Source organism: Archocentrus centrarchus, chromosome 21 (genome assembly GCF_007364275.1).
Source record: "Archocentrus centrarchus isolate MPI-CPG fArcCen1 chromosome 21, fArcCen1, whole genome shotgun sequence".
NCBI lineage: Eukaryota > Metazoa > Chordata > Actinopteri > Cichliformes > Cichlidae > Archocentrus > Archocentrus centrarchus.
In genome coordinates this window covers 33999019-34020815 of record NC_044366.1, presented here as the reverse complement: position 1 = coordinate 34020815, position 21797 = coordinate 33999019, and positions in this window count along the sequence as shown.

Genomic DNA, 21797 nt, shown 5'->3' with positions numbered 1-21797 from the left:
CACAAAGCAGCGCAGGGACAGGGGCTCAAACTGGCAACCCTCTAGCCTCAAGGCGAACGCCTACCCACTGCACCACTGCCACAAGTACTAAACTTACTAAATACATTTAATTTTTTCATTCAATGTGACCCAAAATGAGTGAACCCAACAGTGTTTAAAGAGGTCAAGGAAGAAAGTCCTTTTTTTCCCGCAGACTTCTACTGGACCAGAAGAGTTTTTCCAACCACAGGTATTGCCACCTGGTGGATTTCAGATAGAATGTAGGTTTAAAGCACTTCTGCATTGGCTTAATTTTTTCTGACCAAGTAGCTACATCTATCGTTTTTACTGTCTATGCAACCAACACAAACAAAGTGAAACAGTAGGACCTCAGTTCATTTCAGCAATTCAATTCAGTTTTATTTATATAGCACCAAATCACAACAGTTGCCTCAAGGTGCTTTATATTTTAAGGTAAAAACCCTACAATAATTACAGAGAAAACCCAACAATCAAAACTACCCCATATGAGCAAGCACTTGGTGACAGTGAGAAGGGAAAACTTCCTTTTAACAGGAGGCAAAAAGGATAGATAGATAGATAGATAGATAGATAGATAGATAGATAGATAGATAGATAGATAGATAGATAGATAGATAGATACTTTATTGATCCCGAAGGAAATTAGGGCAATCTCAAAACCTGTTTTATACAATAGACTGTGTTAAACTCTTGTTAGCACAACTGCTGAATTAAAATAAAATAAAAATTGGATAAAGTTTGCGTGTGGGTTTAGTCAGGGTGGGGAATGATGAGGTTAGATCACAAATACAGTAAGAGAAATGTTTTGGAAAGTCTCGGTGCATTTTGAGTGTATCACTATCAAGAAAACAGGAAAAATCTTGAAATGAACTGGCTGTGTGTGAGTCTGTGTGGGTGAGAGGTGGGGACACACCACTAATCTGTTGCCTAATCAGTATAGATCAGTCAGCATCTATGAACTGATGAGACACTGGTGTGGGAAGGTATCGGGTGATGTCTCCACGGGCTGTGTGGATCTCTTACAGAACGGTTCAGTCAGATCAAATATAAACAGCGGAGAACAGATCATAGAAATACATTTACAGTTATCTAGACAAAAACATAAAATCCCCTCATGGATAGATGTACAATGATTTGTTTTACTTTGGAAAGTAATAAATCAGTCAACCTGCTGCTTGGAAAAGAAACTGGATGTGTTTTGTGAGTTGCGGGGTTGTGCACTTTATGATATCATATATGGGGAAACATTGGGTATTGGGCAATCTTTGTGTCTGCTGCAGTGAATTAATGTCTGTTGAAGACTGGCCTCTGAGAAAAAAAACAATTTAAAAAAACGGCAGCATTAGTCATCTGTTCAGAAAGCTGAAAACAACTGCGTCTATATTCAGTGCCAAAGCAGAAGGTAGCGTGACTTTTATATTAAAGGAGTGTGCTTGGATGAATGAATGGGCACGCAGAGTGCATGACTTCAACTCCAAAGACATGTCAGTTTGTTCACACGCTTGACAAATATCACAGGAAACACCACAGCAAAACAGAAAGTTAATCAGGGAGAAAATTTTACCCAGCTGACGGTTGGTTTATATTTACAAAACGTTTCTTACATTTAGTCACAACTGAACTCAGTGTTTAGCTGATACACTGTAACTAAGACAGATTAATTGGTCATACAACAATTATGTCTTTAAAGATACTATGTGAATTACAGTACAGTCACGCATCTAACAGACTATGACCTAAATATTTTTTCCAGGAGTTGGAAAATATTTGAACTGGCTAGAGTCATTCACTGTTGAGTGTGCATGTTCTCCCTGTGCCTGGGTGGGGTTCCTCCCATGGTCCAAAGACATGCATTTTAGGTTAAATGGTCATTGGAGTTTGGCTATATGGCCATCTCTTCTCTTTTGGTTGCTCTCTCTGTTAGCTCAGTGAAGAAATAGTAACCTGTTTCATTCAGTTTTCAGCTGAGATAGGCTCCACCTACCCCCAACCCTAAATTAGATAAGTGGAAAAAAGATGGATGAATGGATTGGAGACCAAAAGAGAGCAAATCTTGCACAGCTTTGATATGGTTGTAGTTGTAAACTGACATGTGGAAACACCATATTCTGTATATAAAATGCATATAGGTGTCATGGTCAGTGCTGCTCAGCCTGAGCAACAGAAAATAATTTCCTTTCTCCCTTTTCCTTAGAAATAACCCAAGGAACCTGCGCCTGCTCCATGCCCCTTCATGTTATAAGTTTGTGAAAGCAATTCGCCCTCAGAGTCTGTAATGATTCCAGTAGTAACTCTTTCAGCAGTCCAGCTGAATGTGGTCAAGGTCTGTTTAGTATTTCATGGTTTATGTTGGTCAGTGGTGGTTGCATAGCTGCAGCTGTTTTAATTCAATTCAATTCAATTCAATTTTATTTATATAGCGCCAAATCACAACAAACTGTCGCCTCAAGGCGCTTTGTATTGTGAGTAAAGACCCTACAATAATACAGAGAAAACCCAACAGTCAAAACGACCCCCTATGAGCAGCACTTGGCGACAGTGGAAAGGAAAAACTCCCTTTTAACAGGAAGAAACCTCCAGCAGAACCAGGCTCAGGGAGGGGCAGTCATCTGCCGCGACCGGTTGGGCTGAGGGGAGAGAAAGACATGCGGTGGAAGAGAACCAGAGATTAATATCAATTAATGATTAAATGCAGAGTGGAGTATAAACAAAGTAAATAAGGTGAATGAGAAGAAACAGTGCATTATGTGAACCCCCCAGCAGACTAGGCCTATAGCAGCATAACTAAGGGATGGTTCAGGGTCACCTGATCCAGCCTTAAACTATAAGCTTTATCATAAAGCTTATAGTTTAGGGCTGGATCTCTCCCCAGCCCTTCCTTTTTCCCCTGCTTTGCTGCTTGCTGCTTTAGAGCCTCTCTTCACACAACTTCCGAACTGGAATTTATAATTATGGATCTGGTCAGCTGGTCTCTCAACGCCATTGTTTTTGATCAATTTTTCACCATGAGGAGATTGGGGGAAGGAGAACCCTATTCCCTCTTATCAATTGACATTCCAGCTGGCTACGTTATGGATTCCTGTGTGGTGTGGAAGATGACGTGCCTGGCCGTATTGTCAATGGAATACACACACATTTGGCTTATTGACACTGGGATTTCTCCGAATTGGACCGGGAGATACCTGGTTTGTCGTTGCAATTCAGGAAGTCTAGGCAGCTGTCTGGCCTTGGTAAGGCTGCTTATGACAGGAACGCGGGAAGGGTACAGACTCAAACTCAGACTCTGTATATCTGGAGCTGATTCTGAGGGGTAAGATCTTGGAGATGTATGTATTTGTTTCTGCACGGCTAAGGAACGAACCAAGAAGATTCGGATGAATTGGATTTTTCACCACAGAGAGGTGCCAGTAAGACTGAAGGCTGTCAACAATTTAATCAGTACAGTCTGTACCAAAACAAGTCATAGAATCAGGAATTTGGCTCCCTGGCGGCCTTGGACTGCCGCTATCAAATTGTCTCCAGGATGTTTGTAAACAGATGCTCTACACCCCCGCCGTCCTGTCTTCTTCTGACCTGTGTTGGACTGATCTCCCTGACCTAGCTGCTGATGAACTCTACATCTTATCAGAACTGTTAGCTGAGGAGGGAGTTTGAGTCAGCCCCACAGTAGCCCCCCCCCCCCCCCCCCCACTCGCCTCCGCTGGCTCCCCTGTCCATCCCTCCCCACCCTAGTGCTCCCATGCCATATGTTTCTGCCCTGTCGCAGAGGTTTTTGTAACCTTATACTGTGTATGTGTGAATGTATACAAAGTATGAGATGATTTTTTTCCTCACTCATCCCTATATGTTTTCACTATTGTTTCTGTCTTTTTAATGGCAGCGCCTCCAGAAGGGGGGCAGCATGGCCACAGTTCACCTATCTCCCCATGTTTGTTCTGTTTGTCTTCTTGGATGGGTGCTCTGTTAACTGTAATTTCCCCATTGTGGGATCAATAAAGTATCATCATCATAAAGGAAAGTTTTAAGCCTAATCTTAAAAATAGAGAGGGTGTCTGTCTCCCGAATCCAAGCTGGAAGCTGGTTCCACAGAAGAGGGGCCTGAAAGCTGAAGGCTCTGCCTCCCATTCTACTCTTAAGTATCCTAGGAACCACAAGTAAGCCAGCAGTCTGAGAGCGAAGTGCTCTATTGGGGTGATATGGGACTATGAGGTCTTTGAGATAAGATGGTGCCTGATTATTCAAGACCTTGTATGTGAGGAGAAGGATTTTAAATTCTATTCTAGATTTAACAGGGAGCCAATGAAGAGAAGCCAATATGGGAGAAATATGCTCTCTCTTTTAAGTCCCTGTCAGTACTCTAGCTGCAGCATTTTGGATCAGCTGAAGGCTTTTCAGGAAGCTTTTAGGACAGCCTGATAATAATGAATTACAATAGTCCACCCTAGAAGTAATAAATGCATGAATTAGCTTTTCAGCATCACTCTGAGAAAGGATGTTTCTAATTTTAGAAATATTGCGCAAATGCAAAAAAGCGGTCCTACATATTTGTTTAATATGTGCATTAAAGGACATATCCTGGTCAAAAATGACTCCAAGATTTCTCACAGTGTTACTGGAGGCCAAAGTAATGCCATCCAGAGTAAGTATCTGGTTAGACACCATGTTTCTAAGATTTGTGGGGCCGAGAACAAGAATTTCAGTTTTATCTGAATTTAGAAGCAGGAAATTAGAGGTCATCCAGGCCTTAATATCTTTAAGACATTCCTGCAGTTTAACTAATTGATGTGTGTCATCTGGCTTCATTGATAGGTAAAGCTGAGTATCATCTGCATAACAATGAAAATTGATGCAGTGCTTTCTAATAATACTGCCTAAGGGAAGCATGTATAATGTAAATAGAATTGGTCCTAGCACAGAACCCTGTGGAACTCCATAATTAACCTTAGTGTTTGAAGAAGACTCCCCATTTACATGAACAAATTGGAGTCTATGAGATAAATATGATTCAAACCACTGCAGTGCAGTACCTTTAATACCTATAGCAAGCTCTAATCTCTGTAATAAAATGTTATGGTCAACAGTATCAAAAGCTGCACTGAGGTCCAACAGGACAAGAACAGAGATGAGTCCACTGTCAGAGGCTCTAAGAAGATCATTTGTAACCTTCACTAATGCTGTTTCTGTACTGTGATGAATTCTGAAACCTGACTGAAACTCTTCAAATAAACCGTTCCTCTGCAGATGATCAGTTAGCTGTTATACAACTACTCTTTCAAGGATCTTTGAGAGAAAAGGAAGGTTGGAGATTGGCCTATAATTAACTAAGACAGCTGGGTCACTGATGGCTTTTTAAGTAGAGGTTTAATTACAGCCACCTTGAAGGTCTGTGGTACATAGCCAACTAATAAATAATTTAGTATTACATGCCAAGTATATTCATTATCTTGCAAGACTAATCAACACTTAGCTTTGCCATTATACTGGCTGTTAATTCTTCTTTTGATTTCTTGGTTTTTGCACCTGTAAATAAAGTTCACTTTGAGTCTGCATGCCTGCTACTGAATCCCTCTCGCTTGAGTTTACAGCTTACCAGTTAATGACAGTAGACTCTGGTAGTTCAGTCATGCTGTGAGACAGTTTTTGGCTTAACATGTTGGAGTTTTAAAACTGGACAAGACAAGCAAGGGGTGGATCTGAAAGAGAAATCGAGGAACACTGAATGCACAGTGCAGCGACTTGCCAATCACTTTATCATCTTTTGTGGACAATAAAGATCTAATGTAGTCCATAAACACCAAGTTGTATGCAGCAAAACCTGAAACTAGTGACTGAGACCATAAACTCACCAGATCAGGAGTGCCAAGAAGTGTTTCAATGGGAGCAGCATACAGGTCTGAAAAGTGAAGTCAGTGAAGAAGTGCCCTAAACCTGTATTCTTTCAAATGACCAGCAAAGGGCAACTCCTCTAGTTGCTAAAGGAAGTCAGATTGGAAAGAGGTCTATGGGTAAACAGCCCTGGGCTCCTCTGCTCTGTGACCTCAGTAAACTATTTCCTGATGTGTTTGTGGGCTCAATCATTAATGTGATGTTTTACTAAATACAACATGCTCCTTATTTGGCAATATATGGCTGTGTACATTTTTCATATACAGCCTATGGTTTTTGCCCAGAGAGGTTGAATGTACTGGGAGATGGATGGATGGATGGATGGATAGATGGATGGATGGATGAGTAGAAAACTGCTATATAAGAATTAGTCCTTTTACCATTTATATTGAAATAAGAACTAGACATGATACATTTTTGCTATATGTGTTTGTCCACATCACAGGGCATAATGTGGGTATACAAGCATTAAATGGGACCCCAATCCTACACTCACAGCAGCTTTAATGCATTATTTTTATTTTTATTTTTTATAAAAATGCCACAAATGGCAATGTAGACACCATATTAAAAGGGGTGGCTCAGAGACTGTGTAAAGCAGTTGCTTTATCACATGTCAGAATTGTGTTCGCAGCCTTATTCTGCTGCCTTCAACTGTTCATAAAATATATTCTTGTGCAGCTTTCATGCTTGATTGGCTTTACCTCGTGATACACAGAAACCCTGTTTAAGTCATCAGCTCACTGTAAATCTTTGCATAACTTTAACCTTGTAATTTAAGTCAAACCTCAACCACAGCCCTGACAGCTTTCTGAAAAAAAAGGGCTCCTATGAGTCATTTTGGCTGTGACAAATGACCTACTTTGGACTATAGGTATAAGTGCATGTTTCTGATCCTTGTGTGTGGAACAATCGCTTTTCAAGAGCAGGAGGGAACCAGAAACAGATAAAGGCTGGGGAGGCTCGATCCAGCAGGATAGAGGAAGAAGGGGGCAGGTGCAAGAGGAAGCTGATTCTGTCCCAGAGCTTCAAAGCAGGGAGGTTTTTCCAGCATAAGATCCAAACTGCACAAAAGAAACACAAGTTTTGACACACATGTTCTGCGATGATACATGTGGAGGTAAACACGCTAAACTCCCACATCACTCCCACTAGAGTGAGGGATACTGATCCTTTCCTGTCTGGTTGCCGGCATTGGTATACTGTTATTGTTGAACAGAGATGAGTCAGAGAACACTGTGTGCACAGGAAGAACTGCCTTTTCACTCTCATGCTAATAGTCTCCATGCAGGTCTTGGGTTTCTGTTTGTTAGCTATTAGGTATGTACTGCAAATGTGTGTGTGTGTGTGTGTGTGCGTGTGTGTGTGTGTGTGTGTGTGTGTGTGTGTGTGTGTGTGTGTGTGTGTGTGTGTGTGTGTGTGTGTGTGTGTGTGTGTGTGTGTGTGTGTGTGATAAATAGACTTCAGTGAGATCAAATATATTTATTTGAATAACTTCAAAGGCTTGAACTTTGAGTTTATTATCTACATGTATTACTGTCAGGCCTCCCAGCCTCAAAAACATTACAGTTGAGCTCCTTCCAGTGTACCTGAAGTACCTGAAGATGTAAATATTTTAGCTTATTTTACATTTGAGCAGCTTTGTATTATTCACAGCTCAAAATAATCCTTCTTTATCGCAGACCTTGGCGCAGCCCATAGACTGTATATAAAAGATGGTTGTAGGCACTGTGACATCACCCATTGGTTAGGGAATTGCTGTTATGAAACCTCAAGCTAATCTTTTTCAGTGTTGCCATGCTGGTGTTTGGAAACCAGACATGTTGAGCAAAGGGGTGGATCTGGCTGTGAAATGGTGGGACGCCACAAGCCCATTGGCCACCATCTTGTGATTGGCAAGTTGTTGGCCAATGAGCATACCCTGATTTATCCTTCTTTCTGACACTATTAATGACAATAATTTACAAAATGAAGCTAATGTTCTATTCCATATAATAAGAAAGTATCAATTGAGACAACGCAGTCATGAGGAAAGCGTTTACCGAGGTATGAGTTTGAGGAGCTCAAGATAATTTTAACCAGAGACACCCCCCCACCCCCCCACCCCCCCACCCCTCCATTAGACCTTAAAAGAGATTTAAGGCACTTCTGCACTTTTCAGGCTACATACAGTTTTCACATACAATCTACACTGCAGAATCTTAGTTCATCGTTTGTCTAAAACAAGCTTTTCTAGTCCCCCCCTCCTTCCTTTCTTCTGATTGGCTGCACCTTGTACATACAAGCTTTAAGCAGCAGCATGGCCGCTGTGGTCATAGCCAGAGCTGTGTGCCTGAGATAACCATATTAAGGATATCCACTTTCATTAGCATCACACAGAGCCAAGAGTGAAAAAAACTGTTTGAAACCGGGGACTTACAGCAGTCTGAAGCCTGGGTTTGAGACACACAGGGATTATTTGTACACATACTGACCACATTATTTGAAACTTTAGCCATGTTTAATATGAATTTCAAGCAATGTAACTATGTATATTACAGAAATAAGGAAAACATAACAGGTCCACTAGTTTGAGGTTTCATGTTAGACTCTCTTTTTTCCAGTTGTTTTACCTTCAAGCAGTCGTCAGTGTTTAGGTCAGAGGACCACCCAGGCCCAGGCATTGTTTCTGAGGATGAGCTGTCCTCCAAGGAAGACCATTACCTCAGCAAATGGCAGAGCTACACAGGCTAACACACACAAGCGTGGATGCAGAGGCCTTCAAAAAATTTGGGAGACTCAGAGCTGGGGGATTCCCAGAGGGTGGTTCACAGTCAGAATGAGGTCACTTCATGCTGTAGTACTCCACACACACACACAAACACACACACAATCACACACCCCAAAAACTTCTGGGTGAAAAATACACTGAAATATGTGCACTTCAGATACACCCCGACAGTCACACACAGCCATAAAGCTCTGGAGAATATTAAATATCGGTCTGAAAAGCATAAAGCATCTTGATATGTTGGAAATCACCTCCATTTGTTTTTATAGCTCTGGGGATTGGTCATTTCAAAGGCTATTTCACATCAAATTACAGTATGAGCTCATGCGTGTTAAGGTCACACATCAAACATCATTTTTTCTGCCAGAGAACTGCTGTCTGCAGGCCGAGGAAGGTGAATCTGCACTTCAATTCAGTCAGCCAACAAAGAAAAAAAAGCATTGTGTCAGAAGCTTACAAGCTAAATTGCAGCACTGACACATGAGGAATCATGTAACTTGCAACGCATGCAGCATAAGGACACACAAAGAAGGTAAGAAAATGAATGATAACTGTACTGGTGTATTTATAACTACAAACTATATTAACAGCAACAAGACTGAAATTCTGTAGCCATGCTGGCACTCTGACGCGGGGGGGACAAAAGTTACTGTTTGGACGGCACCTTTAAAGTCCTGTTATCAGCTAACATACTTTATTCTTTAATTAATCTCAAAATAGAGTCTGCAGTTGTAACTTTACAAAAGCATACAACAAGAACAATTGTTATTGATATTATCAGATGTGTGATACCGGATTTAAAATTTTCACTTTTAAATGTCACACTGTCCACACACTGGTCCTTAATGGTAGCGATATAAATGATGGTAAAAATGAAATAATCTACCCATGTGTGCAGTACCGAACACTGACTGTACACTCTGCGTGAGGACACTTGGCAGGAATGACTTTCTCTAGTGTTCATGTTGTGCATTGATGTCCTCATAAAAATAGGATTTCTATGTAAAGTTTTTTTTTAGATATCAGCCTCCTAAAATTCTGCCACCACCACAATACACAGGATTGGGTGGGGGGGTGCATTTGTAAAACATCAGCAGCAATGGTTCTTCCCAGAAACAATATCCTGGTTATGCTGGCTAATCCACAGACCTCACTGGACAACTCGCAATGGGACAATTTCTTCAGTAGAAAGTAGTTCCAATGAAAACTGTTCAGAGTGAGGTCTGTGGATTATCCTGAGCAACCGAGACATTCTTTCTAGAAATAGATGTTCCTCTTAAGTTTTTCAATTGTAATTTTTCAACACTTTGAACACCACAAGCATTATTCCAGTCACCTCCATTGTATTGGGGGTGGCGATGGAAAACTTGCTGGATATTTCAAAACTTCAGTACATAAAACCAAAAATATCTGCATCGTTAGCTGTAAGCAAGATGTTTCTGGTGTTTTTTTTTTTTTAATTTTTTTTGTTACTCAAATACTGACCATTTAAAGTATTTGTGCATGATGCATCAGGTTGTAGTTGGCCTTTTTCTCCCAAAGTACATACAACATAAGATTATTTACATATCGAGGAGACAAGTCTGACACTGTGCAGTCTGGTTTGGATAGCACCCTCCATGCTCCTGTTAGACTTTACATTTGGGGCGTTGTAGTGTGTCTTTAATAACTTTCATAAAACATTTCCTACGGTGAGGAATGGGAGGTATATTTCAGGATGCCGGTAAACCTCAGACTGACCTGGGAAAAGCATGCTAGTCCTGGAACTCAATCATGTAATCACTTAAAAATGTTTGAACACACATACTCAAATAGACATACACAGGAATGTGAGCATGCAATGTGCATATGGGCACTCCTGTTCTTGCTTTGTATCCCTCCTTCCTCACTCTCTTTTTCTCACACATACACACACACACACATAATATGCACTCACAAACAATGTCAAACCACTACTGAGTCACTTTGCTTTCTGAGGGAAAATTGGCTCCACAAGGAGGGCAGTGAAGGCACTCCTCGCCTGCTGGCCGATAGCGCTGACAGCAGCACATGTCTTGTGTGTTCCCATACACTGTGCTCCACTCAGCTCACACGGCATTTGCACCCTCAAAATGTGAAGTACTTTACAAAGAAGAAATAGATGTTAAGATTTTTTTTTTTCAATCACGCAACAACATCCTGATTTGGCTGGGATTCTTTCTGCAGCAGAATACTGAGCAAACATCAGATTTTCAGTATTTAAAATATTTGCACAGTACTATGTACTGGGCGGCATGTTGGTGCAGTGGTTAGCACTGTCGCCTCACAGCAAGAGAACATTCTGGGTTTGGCTTTAGGCCTTTCTGTGTGGAATTTGCATGTTCTCCGTGTGCCTGTGTGGGTTTTCTCCCAGACATCCATCCATGCAAGGTTAAGTGTTTGTTCTAAACTGGCCTAAATGTTCATATGGGATTAGTCAAAACATTGACCTGTCCAGGGTGTAGCCTTCCTCTCAGCCAGTGTCCCCAGGCATAGGATGCACCACTTCTATAACCCTGGCTATATAAGTATATAAGGAAATGAATTATTCAATGGATTATACATACTAGTTATGTTCCTGGCTACTGATTTATTAATTGATTAAATGAAAGAAATCGAGAAGTCAGAAAACACTCGTAAAACAGTCAAAATTCAGCGCAATTTATTCTAAGCTATTAAACATTGTGTGTGTATACTTAAGAGCCATGACACTTTGTGCTCTGCACATACACATTATGTAAGATTTAGTTTGCTGTGTCCGACATTAGCAGTGCTAGCATCAGCAGCCTTCCTTCCATGCAGGTTCACATCTACACAACATGAGTGACCTGTGTGGGATGTGTCAGTGCTCACGCTGTTCTGTAAAGTGCTTCGAGTGCTCAAAGTAGCGTAGAAAAGTGCCATATAAGAGTGAGTCCATGAGTCCATTTTCCATTTACCACATACACAGTCATATATGCCAGTGTGAACTCATTAACAATGTTGTCCATTATTAAATTATTATTGGTTAAACCAACTGATTAACTAACTAATATAGATCAAAAGATTATATGCATCTGTCCATAAAAACCAACAACCATACCTAATTTAAATTTGGCCAATCTATACTCTTTGATGTCATCTCTTTGTGCACCTCTGGAGTGCTACCAGCTAGCTCCCTGTAAGCCCCATTCTCTGTCCATTTACACCTATGTGTCTGCAATCGACATCAAACTTATGCAAAATAAATTTCACTGTCAAACGAACCCAAATTCCAAAGTTGAGAATTTTCGCTGCTCATAACAACATCTCCAACCAGCAGTTTTCCCCTGGAAGAGTTCCCAGAATCCGCATCAGGTCAGGAGCGTGTCTTAAATGTCAGTAGGTGAGTTCTCGTGAGAACTCACAGGTTCTGTGACATGGGAGCCACAGTATGTTTATTATATTTTTCTTGCCCCATAATGTCAGATGCAGCTTACTACAATTATCCAAATTAGTTTTGATCTTAGTAACAGATTTTCCATATTGTCCAGCATAATTTCATCAATATTTGAATTATTCCTAAATATTTCAATCCTTTTTGTAACCATTTAAAATTGAAGGCAGATATTGGATTGGCACTGGCATTACCTCTGACTTATGCCAATTAATTTTATAACCTGACAGTCTGGAAAAATCTTCAATGACTTCCAGCAGTGTTGCTATAGAGTTAGCTGGATCTTGACACAGCACCAGTATATCATCTGCATATAAAAATAGTTTGTGTTCCCTCCCCCCTCCAATCAAACCCCTGATTCTGAAATCTTCCCTAATCTTAATGACTAAAGGTTCTTAGAAAATAGTGAACAAAAGTGGACTAAGATTGCAACCTTGACGGGTAGATCTAGAAATACTGAAAAAATGGGATAGCACTCCATTAGTAAAAGCTGGGAAGCAAGTTAACATGTAAGTACATAAAAAGGTTGTAAGCAGCAAAGTACAAATAATTCTTAAGTAGAATTTTTTTAGTATCTATACTTTAGGTTTTATTTTTCTGGCAGCTTTTTACTTTAACTCCTAAAATTTTAACACAAATAAATCTCCTTTCTACTCCTTACATTGTCAAAAAAAGGCTTGTTACTTTAGGTTTAAGACATTTAAGAGCTATTATTTCACATGGCTGCATGCTTTCCTGACATTAAACCAATTTGAACCTAAATGGACAGCCCAATAACACATACACTACTGTGAAAAAGTAATAGCTTTCTTCCTGATTTCTTATTTTTTTGCATATTTGTCACACATGTTTAAGATCATCAAACAAATTTTAACATTAGACAAAGTTCTTCTTCTTTCAGCTGCTCCCTTTAGGAGTCGCCACAGCAGTTCATGTGCTTCCATCTCACCCTTAGTATCCTCTTCTGTCACATCTATGCATCCACCCTCCGAGGGCTTCCTCTTTTCCTCCTGCCTGGCGGCTCCATCTTCTACATCCTTTGTCGAGTGTATTCACTATTCCTCCTCTGCACATGTTCAAACCATCTCAGCCTTGCCTCTTTAACTTTGTCTCCAAATTGTTCCTCTGATATATTCATTTCTAATCTTGTCCATTTTGGTCACTCCCAATGAAAATTTTTAATATCTTCAGCTTTGCCACCTCCAGCTCTGCCTCCTTTATCACTCCAAGCCATACATCAAAGCAGCTCTCACTACAAGCTTGTAAATTTTCCCTTTGACTTTTGCTGCTTTCCTTCTATCAAAAATCACCCTTGATTAGTAATATTAAATTTTTTTGATGATCTGAAATATTTTAAGTGTGACAAACAAGCACCCTGTCGCCAGCCTGCCGCAGGGCTAAAACAGAGAGACAGACAACCATTCACACCTATGGGCAATTTAGAATCACCAATTAACCTAACCCTAGTAACTGCATGTCTTTAGACTGTGGGAGGAAACCAGAGTACCCGGAGAAAACCCACACAGACACGGCGATAAAATGCAAACTCCACACTGAAAGTTCCCGGCCAAGGCGAACCAAGGACCTTCTTGCTGTGAGGCAGCAGTGCTAACCACCACACTACAGTGCTGCACTTTCTGTATGCATAATAAGTCCAAATGTCAGGAAACCTTTCATAACCTAACAAGACACGAAAAAACTAATTTACTGTAAACACACAAAAAGAGACAAGGTTGTTATGTTGGGAGGGATACGAAGGATCCTGCCACAAAGGTATGCAGAGTTAGTAGCTCCTCATCCTCAGCAGTTGCCTGTGTGGTCTGCACTTTGTGTCTAGTGTTACACGGGCCTCATTTCATCCGGCACCTATTATGCAGACATAGTCAGGGTCAGAGCACAGATATTACCTGTTAATGATGATTTATGGGCTAATTCATGACTCTGTGACATCTTAGAAAATGCAAAGCAGTAAGATAATATACACTCGTCTGGTTTCACTAAATCTCTTGGCTTTTGGATGCATCCAAGTCTGTGACACAGTTTTACTGCCTGAGTGCTTTTTACTTGCACAACAAATCCATAGGAAGTAAAATGTAACCAAAATAAATAAAATGAGAACCTTTAATAACCTCTAACTGTAATACTATCAAAGCAAAAGAGATTTCAGTCAGAGTTAGCAACGTTCCCACAAATACTGGATGGAGGATGTGAGTGGATCAAGAATAACACAGGCAGAGATGGGGAAGCTGGTCTGACAACTGCTGTTTTTTAATCGTCAGTGCACTGACCTCAGACTGATCTGTTCGCTTCTAATGAACATGACTCAGCCATGTTTAAAGTGGCTGACTCCACTTTAATCTTGAGTATTGCAGCAGGTTACAAGTTCAGTTCCTTAAAAGATCCAGATACTTGGGTGAGGCTGAGGTGAAAGGCATCTGGGTTCACACACACACAAATGCACAGATATGTGCATTCAAACACACATGCAGACAGGTCTAAATGTACTGCTGATTCTTGAGCAACACATGTTCTAGCAATTTATCCCTCATGTAAAAAAGCCCAAATAGCATCTTTCCAGCCTAACAACTGTCAACAGCGCAACCAGAGGCCATGTTTTCATCAGATTGGTTCCTCCACCCACAGAATGGTTTGCCCGGTGCCCCATTTCTATTTTATTGCTTATACTCAGGCACAAACAAACACATGCTAACACAAAAGCGGTGGGATGAAAATGACTAAAACCACTAATCATTTCAGGACCACTGTGTCGATTCCCACTCAACTTTAAGGGGAGAGACACAACGAGAGGGAGGACTGTTTGTTCTGTTGAACCCATACATAGAAACGATGCTTGCGTTGATCTCATCATATGCTGTTTCCACAGCTATGCTATCATCTTGTTGAGCAGGGTGTTAATCTGGATTGTGGCTGTGTCTTATACACTATTCTGAGAGAAGGTTTGGGAATTGATTGGGCAAGACAAACACAGGCAGACAGACAGATGGATAGGGAGATGACAAAGTTTACAAACTAGCTTGTGATGCAGACCTACAGTGCAGTGTGGCTGGTTAGTGCAGCGTACAGCATGTGGTCCAGTGGGAGTTGACTGGGAGGATAATTAGAGGCTTGTTTCAAGTGGAACAGACCTTACAGTAACAAGGCTGTGACTGTGACAGATTGATGGTGTGTAATGGGAGGTTGTGACAACACTGGAGGTCCTCCTCATGAATGGATGAGCATTTTACCTAATGTAGTGGGTAATGTACATGAACTGTCCCTGAGTCTGGGAAAGAACTTCGGGAAAATCCCACGGGGTTTAAAATGTGCACATGAAGCACACAGCTGGTTGGTGCTCTGACACATTGCATATTTATAGAGATAACAGTGCTCTCCATGTGTTAGTTCAAATAAAACAACTCAGAAATTACTAGAAAATGTGAGTAAAAACACAAAAATTTCATCAGTTGCTTTTACTGAAAAAAAAAATCACCTAAAATATTACTTGTGGTTTATTTCCTTGATTCTTTTCTAAGTTTGGTCTTTAGGTTTGTTAGATACTTTTGGTATCTCTTGGAAATAAGTCTATTGCAATAAAAGTTCTAGTTTACTTTCAATTTCTCGTGTTTTGGTTTTTACTGCTGCCCTCATGTTTTCTTGTAGATTGCCAAGTGTTTGTCGTTGTGTTGGTGTTTCTGTCATGTTGCTTCCTGTGTTATTTTGATAGTCATTTATCTTTTGTGCCTTGTATTTAGTTTTGCTTTCCTTGTCTTGCTGCCCTTGATTAATTTCAGCTATTCTTGTTTTCCAGGTGTTTCCACCCCCTACCCCCGATTAGCCCTCATTGTGTGTATATATGATTTGGTTTTTCTCTTTGGGAAAAAAATCCTCCCGTGTCTCTCTCCTGACCCTGAAGTGCCTTATAAACAATAAAAGAAAAACAAATCAAGAAACAAGTTAGTAAGAAGCCACCATTCACCTTCTGCTGAACTCATCCTCAGGCGATAAAAATACTGTAAATTTACAAACACTCGAAAATAGCTATTCAATTTTTAAAATAAAGTTTTACAGGAGTTATAGTTTGTACTTATATTGTGGACTATTTTAGATTCTTAGAACTTAGATTTAAAATAAATAAATGTAGGTGCCAGATTTCTACTTTATATTTTTGTAGTCAATATTAAGTTCATGTTTGACTAATAATTTTTTGAATGTTTATAATTTGCATAATTTATCATTTCAAGATTAATAATTTAAACATTTGTGTTATGTTTGTTAAGTTATAACCTAAGGCAGGTGTCGGCAACCCGCGGCTCTGGAGCCGCATGTGGCTCATTCAGGCTTAATCTGCGGCTCTGTGCGGCTCGCAGAAGTAAATTATAAGTATCCAATTGAAGTGCATTTTATATTTGTCAGTTCGGTTTTTGTTGTAGTTTTAAATTGGAACATTATTGTGATCTTGAAATATTAAAATAAAATTATTTTATTTATTTATTTTAGTTTTTCAATATATGCGTCACAAGCATAGCTACTGGCTTCCACTAGTATTTGCGGCTCTCACTACTTTGTTTTCCGTGGAAACCGGGTTCAAATGGCTCTTTCCGGATTACAGGTTGCCGACCCCTGACCTAAGGCAACTGTGGTGTATTTTTATCATTCGACATCAGTATTTTCTATCAATATTTTTATATCATGTAATGTTACATATATTAATCACACACACTGAATTAATGGTCACATTATATATTATATGTCACCTATATTGTCACTCACACACTGGTACACTGCATGCTTTAGGTGAGCGGAAAGGACTGAGGCCTGCTGTGCCCAAGGCCTTGGGTTTTTTCCACTAGTAGAACTGCACTCATTCTTATTTAGAGGCGCACCTTTGTACACAGTGCACTTTTGACACTGTATTGCCAGAGTGAAGGTCTAGTAGCGGGGAGTGTGTCCTGAAAAGGGGGGTTGAAGCTCCACCTGAGCTACTGTAATAATGTAAGGGAGTATTGAGATAAGACCGCCCAAAAGTGTTTCTAGTAATGTGAAAATATGGATAGAAGGGCAGAGAAGTGCTCCGGTGGGAGGTATTTTCACGTGGGAAAAGTTGTTTGTTGATGACAGCCCAGAGAACAAGTCATGGAGCCATTGCATGAGGATCAAACTCATAGTGGATTGGGAGCATCCTTCTATGCCCATTGTTCCTGATAACAGCGGGGGGAGGTGCGAGTTTGGGCGATAAGAGGCAGAGGCAAAGTTGGGAGAGGGCTTCTCTTTTTGGCTCTATTGGGCTCCTTTAGCGCACTTTTTGCTCTTCCATCTCCTTTGTAACGGCTCCAAAGGCACACACTCCCGGGAGGGCTTTTTTGCTTTCTTGTGCTTTGTTTAACTTTGTGCTTCAATAAATCCTGGAAATGAAACCTGCTCATCTCCAGTGAGTTTTTGTAAAGTGTGGAATTACTATCAAGGTGCATTTGCTTTCATTGGTCTCACTTCCGCCTGGTAAGAGGGGGAGCGGGAGAGAGCCGCAACCACGACCCGACACAACAGTTTCTAATGTTTGTAATTAGAAGCTAAAATGGGTGCCTGCCACTTTAAGCATATAAGTGCACTTGCAGCGGGAACCTGTGTGGTTTGATGAGAGAAGGAGCGTGGGCTGAAAGATGTGGAGTTGCACGTTTTCTGACCATGTACATGAGTCTATAGTGGATTATTGAGTTTTGGAATGTTAATGCAACAAGTAAAATAAATTTTTAAATGCAATTCAAGTGGAAGACATTTCTTTTTCTTTTGTGGACATCAGGAACACGCGTCAGCCATAGACTCCTTTTTTGTACTTGGTTTATTGGAAATGCTCCTACACCTTTAGTCAGAAAACCTCTTGCTCTGTGTAAAAAAGAAATACTAGAAAGGATGCAAGGCTTGTGGAAACGATTGGACTGGCTGGAGGAATCACGTTAGCATGGCATATCCTGCATAAGGTAGATTGAGGGTAATTGCCCACTTGGAACCACAGTAAGCAGTGAAAATTTTGCTTGGCTAATTGTTTACAATTGCCATAATAGACAAGAGTGATGAAGAACTTGCTTGTGAAAAAAGGCAACCGAAAATGACAGAAAAGGCTGTCGAGGAAAAACTGCACAGGCTAACTCAATCTAGGAAGGCTTAGCTGGGCCAGCTAAGCTAATCAGCTTGAACGGCTAATGGAAGATGTTGCTAACGTGAACACAGTTAAACAGAAATTACGTTTGAATTATCAAGACCTGTTTGGAGAATTGCGTGAGATAAATGATAACTTGAAACAGTTAATGCATGACGAAGAATTTGAGAAGGATCAAAGTTTTTGGTATGAACCCAATGCAAGCCGTATCTGTGGGTTTATGCAACATATGGCGATATGGATTAAAGCAGCCGAGGACCACGCAGAACAGGCTAGACAGTATGATGCAGACATCCAGCCTTCTGACAGCGTGTCCGTGGTGGCTGCTACTTTAAGCAACAAGAGCAAACGGCATGGGTCAGCTGTGGGGAGCAAGGTGTCCACAGCTTCCTCAGCACGCCTCAAAGCTTAAATGGAGAGAGCTGCTTTGCTAGCACAAGCTACAGCTCTCAAGCAAAAACAAGATCTAGAGCTGAAGGAAGCTTAATTGAAAGCAAAAAGAGAACAGCTAGATCTGCACACTGCTATTGCCGCCTCTGATGCTAAATTAAGAGTTTTATAAGTTTTTGAAAATGTGCGCTCATCACTAGTGAGCCCTGTCCACACAATAACTATTGATTCTGGATTCATCCCATTGCCTGTAAGTCAAACACCAGGCACTAATACAGAAAATGGACATGGGGAGTTCATAACTTTTCAAATTACTCATGCACAACAGTCTAGAGTGAATTTTGCAGCAGGCGATCACACACAGTTGAAACACTATGCAATGTCATGACACGACAGAACAATATAACAGAGCTGATGGTGAAGCAGCAGAAAATGATGACATTGCCACCTTTAGACATCCCTACTTTCAGTGGTGATCCTCTAGATTACAACACATTTGTCAGTGCCTTTGAGCATGGAGTAGAATCCCGCACTGAAAGCCCTAAGGATCGTCTCTGTTTCCTAGAGCAGTTCACTATTGGACAACCTAAGGAGCTAATAAAGAGGTGCCTTCATATGAAGCCAGATGCAGGCTACCATAAGGCCAAACAGCTGCTCAAAGACCATTTTGGAAATGACTACAAAATTGCAGTTGCCTACATGAACAAGGTCTTGAGCTGGACACCTATCAAGCCAGAGGATGCAGAAGCTTTAAATGCATTCTCACTCTTTCTGACAGCTTGTTGTAACACCATGGCTGAAGTGAGTTACATGGAGGAGCTTAACAAAGTTGCAAACTTGAAAGCCATCATAACAAAGCTTCCATACAAGTTACGTGAAAGGTGGAGAAGTGTTGTGTGCGGTATGCAAGAGGAAAGCGACAGAAGAGCCAAGTTTAAGGATTTGGTGGAGTTTATTAATAAACAAGCCAAAATTGCACTTCACCCAATATTTGGTGACTTAAGGGACATCACAACTGTTAAAGCATCTACAATTAAACAAAACAACAACAAGGATCAGAAAAGGGTCATAATGAAGAAGTCATTCACCACAAGTGCCACACAGTTGGACAAACAGGAGAAAGACACAAAGCCAATGGAAGGAGCGAGTTCTGTGAAATTAAACACACAGATGTGTCTGTTCTGCAATGGTGAGCACATCATAGAAGTGTGTGGTAAGCTTAAAGGGAAGCCACACAATGAAAAGCTGGAATTCTTGAAAGGCAAAGGACTGTGCTTCAGCTGCTTGAAGCAAGGGCACATGAGCAAATTTTGTAAAGCAAAAGTGAGCTGTCAGGTGTGCTCTCTAACTCATCCTACACTGCTGCATATTAAGAAAAGGGACACCGTTGCTGATACAGGGAAGAAGACTAAAAATAGCAAAAGTCAAACAGTTTTCAGTGCCTTTGTTTCTGCAGAGTGTGAGGGTTGTGGGTCAACTGGGGCCAGGGAAGATGACTGCACACTTGCAATAGGGCCTGTCCAAGTCAAAGCCAAGAAGGGAAGCGTGGTGGTGCAGATTTACGCCTTCTTAGACCCAGGAAGCTCAGCCACATTCTGCACAGAGGCATTAATGGACAAATTGAAGTTCAGTGGAAAAAAAGCCGACATACTACTGAGAACCATGAATCAAGAGAAACCTGTCTGTACTTATGTGGTGGCAGACTTTGAGGTCAGTAGTTTATCTGGTGATGAGTACATTGATCTTCCAGATGTTTTCACGCAAAGTGTGATACCTGTAGGAAAAGCAAACATACCAAAACAGAAAGATCTGGAAAGGTGGCCTTACCTTAGCAAAATTAATCTGCCTCAAATTGAGTCTGACATTGGATTGCTTATTTGAGCAAACGTACCAAAGGCTATGGAGCCATGGGAGGTGGTGAGCAGTATTGGTAATGGACCCTCACGCTGTGAGAAACAAGCTAGGTTGGACCGTGAATGGACCTTTGAGAGAAACCTGTGATCATGGAAATAAGAAGAACCCAGCTGAGGCCATGGTAAATCGCATCTCCGTGAGCAGTTTAGAGAACCTGTGGCTTCAACAGTTCAAGGTGGATTTTCCAGAGGGAGGAAAATATGATGAAGTGGAGATGTCAAAAGAGGACCATCAGTTCATGGATATGGTTATGGAATCCACTAAACTGATTGATGGCCACTACACTATATGTCTACCTCTGTAGAACAGATTGGTCAACATGCCGAATAATCGCCCAGTTGCAGAACAGCGAGCACATAGCGTAACCCCTTAACTCGCCAGGGCCCGGTGACGGCCGTTTGTAGTCCCCTTTATATGGCAGGCTAGACCCTCCCATTTTGATTGACACCTCATTCAGCCAATCATGTAACTAGCTGCACTAAATCACCTGACAAAGCTATGTGATGCCCTCTGATTATCATTGGCTCTGGGAAACCCATTTCTTAACATGATTGGCCGAATGAGGTGTCAATCAAAATGGGCGGGTCTAGCTTGCCATATAAATTCACTTCATTCGGCCCGCGGACCAGACACGGTCAGTTAATAGGCTATGAAATGGGTTGTTCAGAGCCAATAATAACTAGAGGGTGTTATGTAGTTTTTTCAGGTGATTTTTTTGCTGCCAGTTAAGGGGTTAAGGCATAAACTGCTCAGGAATGACTGCTTCTGACGAGAGTACACAGACTTCATGGAGGACCTTATTAAGAAGGGATATGCAGTGCAATTGTCGAATGATGAACTGAAACACAAGGAAGGGAAGGTGTGGTATATACCACACTATACAGTATACTACCCTGTGAAGCAGAAATTAAGAGTCGTGTTCAACTGTGCAGCATCCTATCAGGGCACATACCTGAATGATCAACTTCTCCAGGGTCCAGACTTAACCAGCAGTTTGACCGGCGTGGTTATCCAGTTCAGACAAGAACCTGTCGCAATTATGGCAGATGTGGAAGCAATGTTCCACCAAGTTAAGGCGCCTGATAATGACTCTGACTTACTCAGGTTCCTCTGGTGGACAGGTGGTGACTGCAGTCAAGCACTAACCAAGCACAAGATGACTGTGCACTTGTTCGGGGCCACGCCCTCACCCAGTTGTGCCCGTTTCACTTTGAGGAAGTGCACTGAAG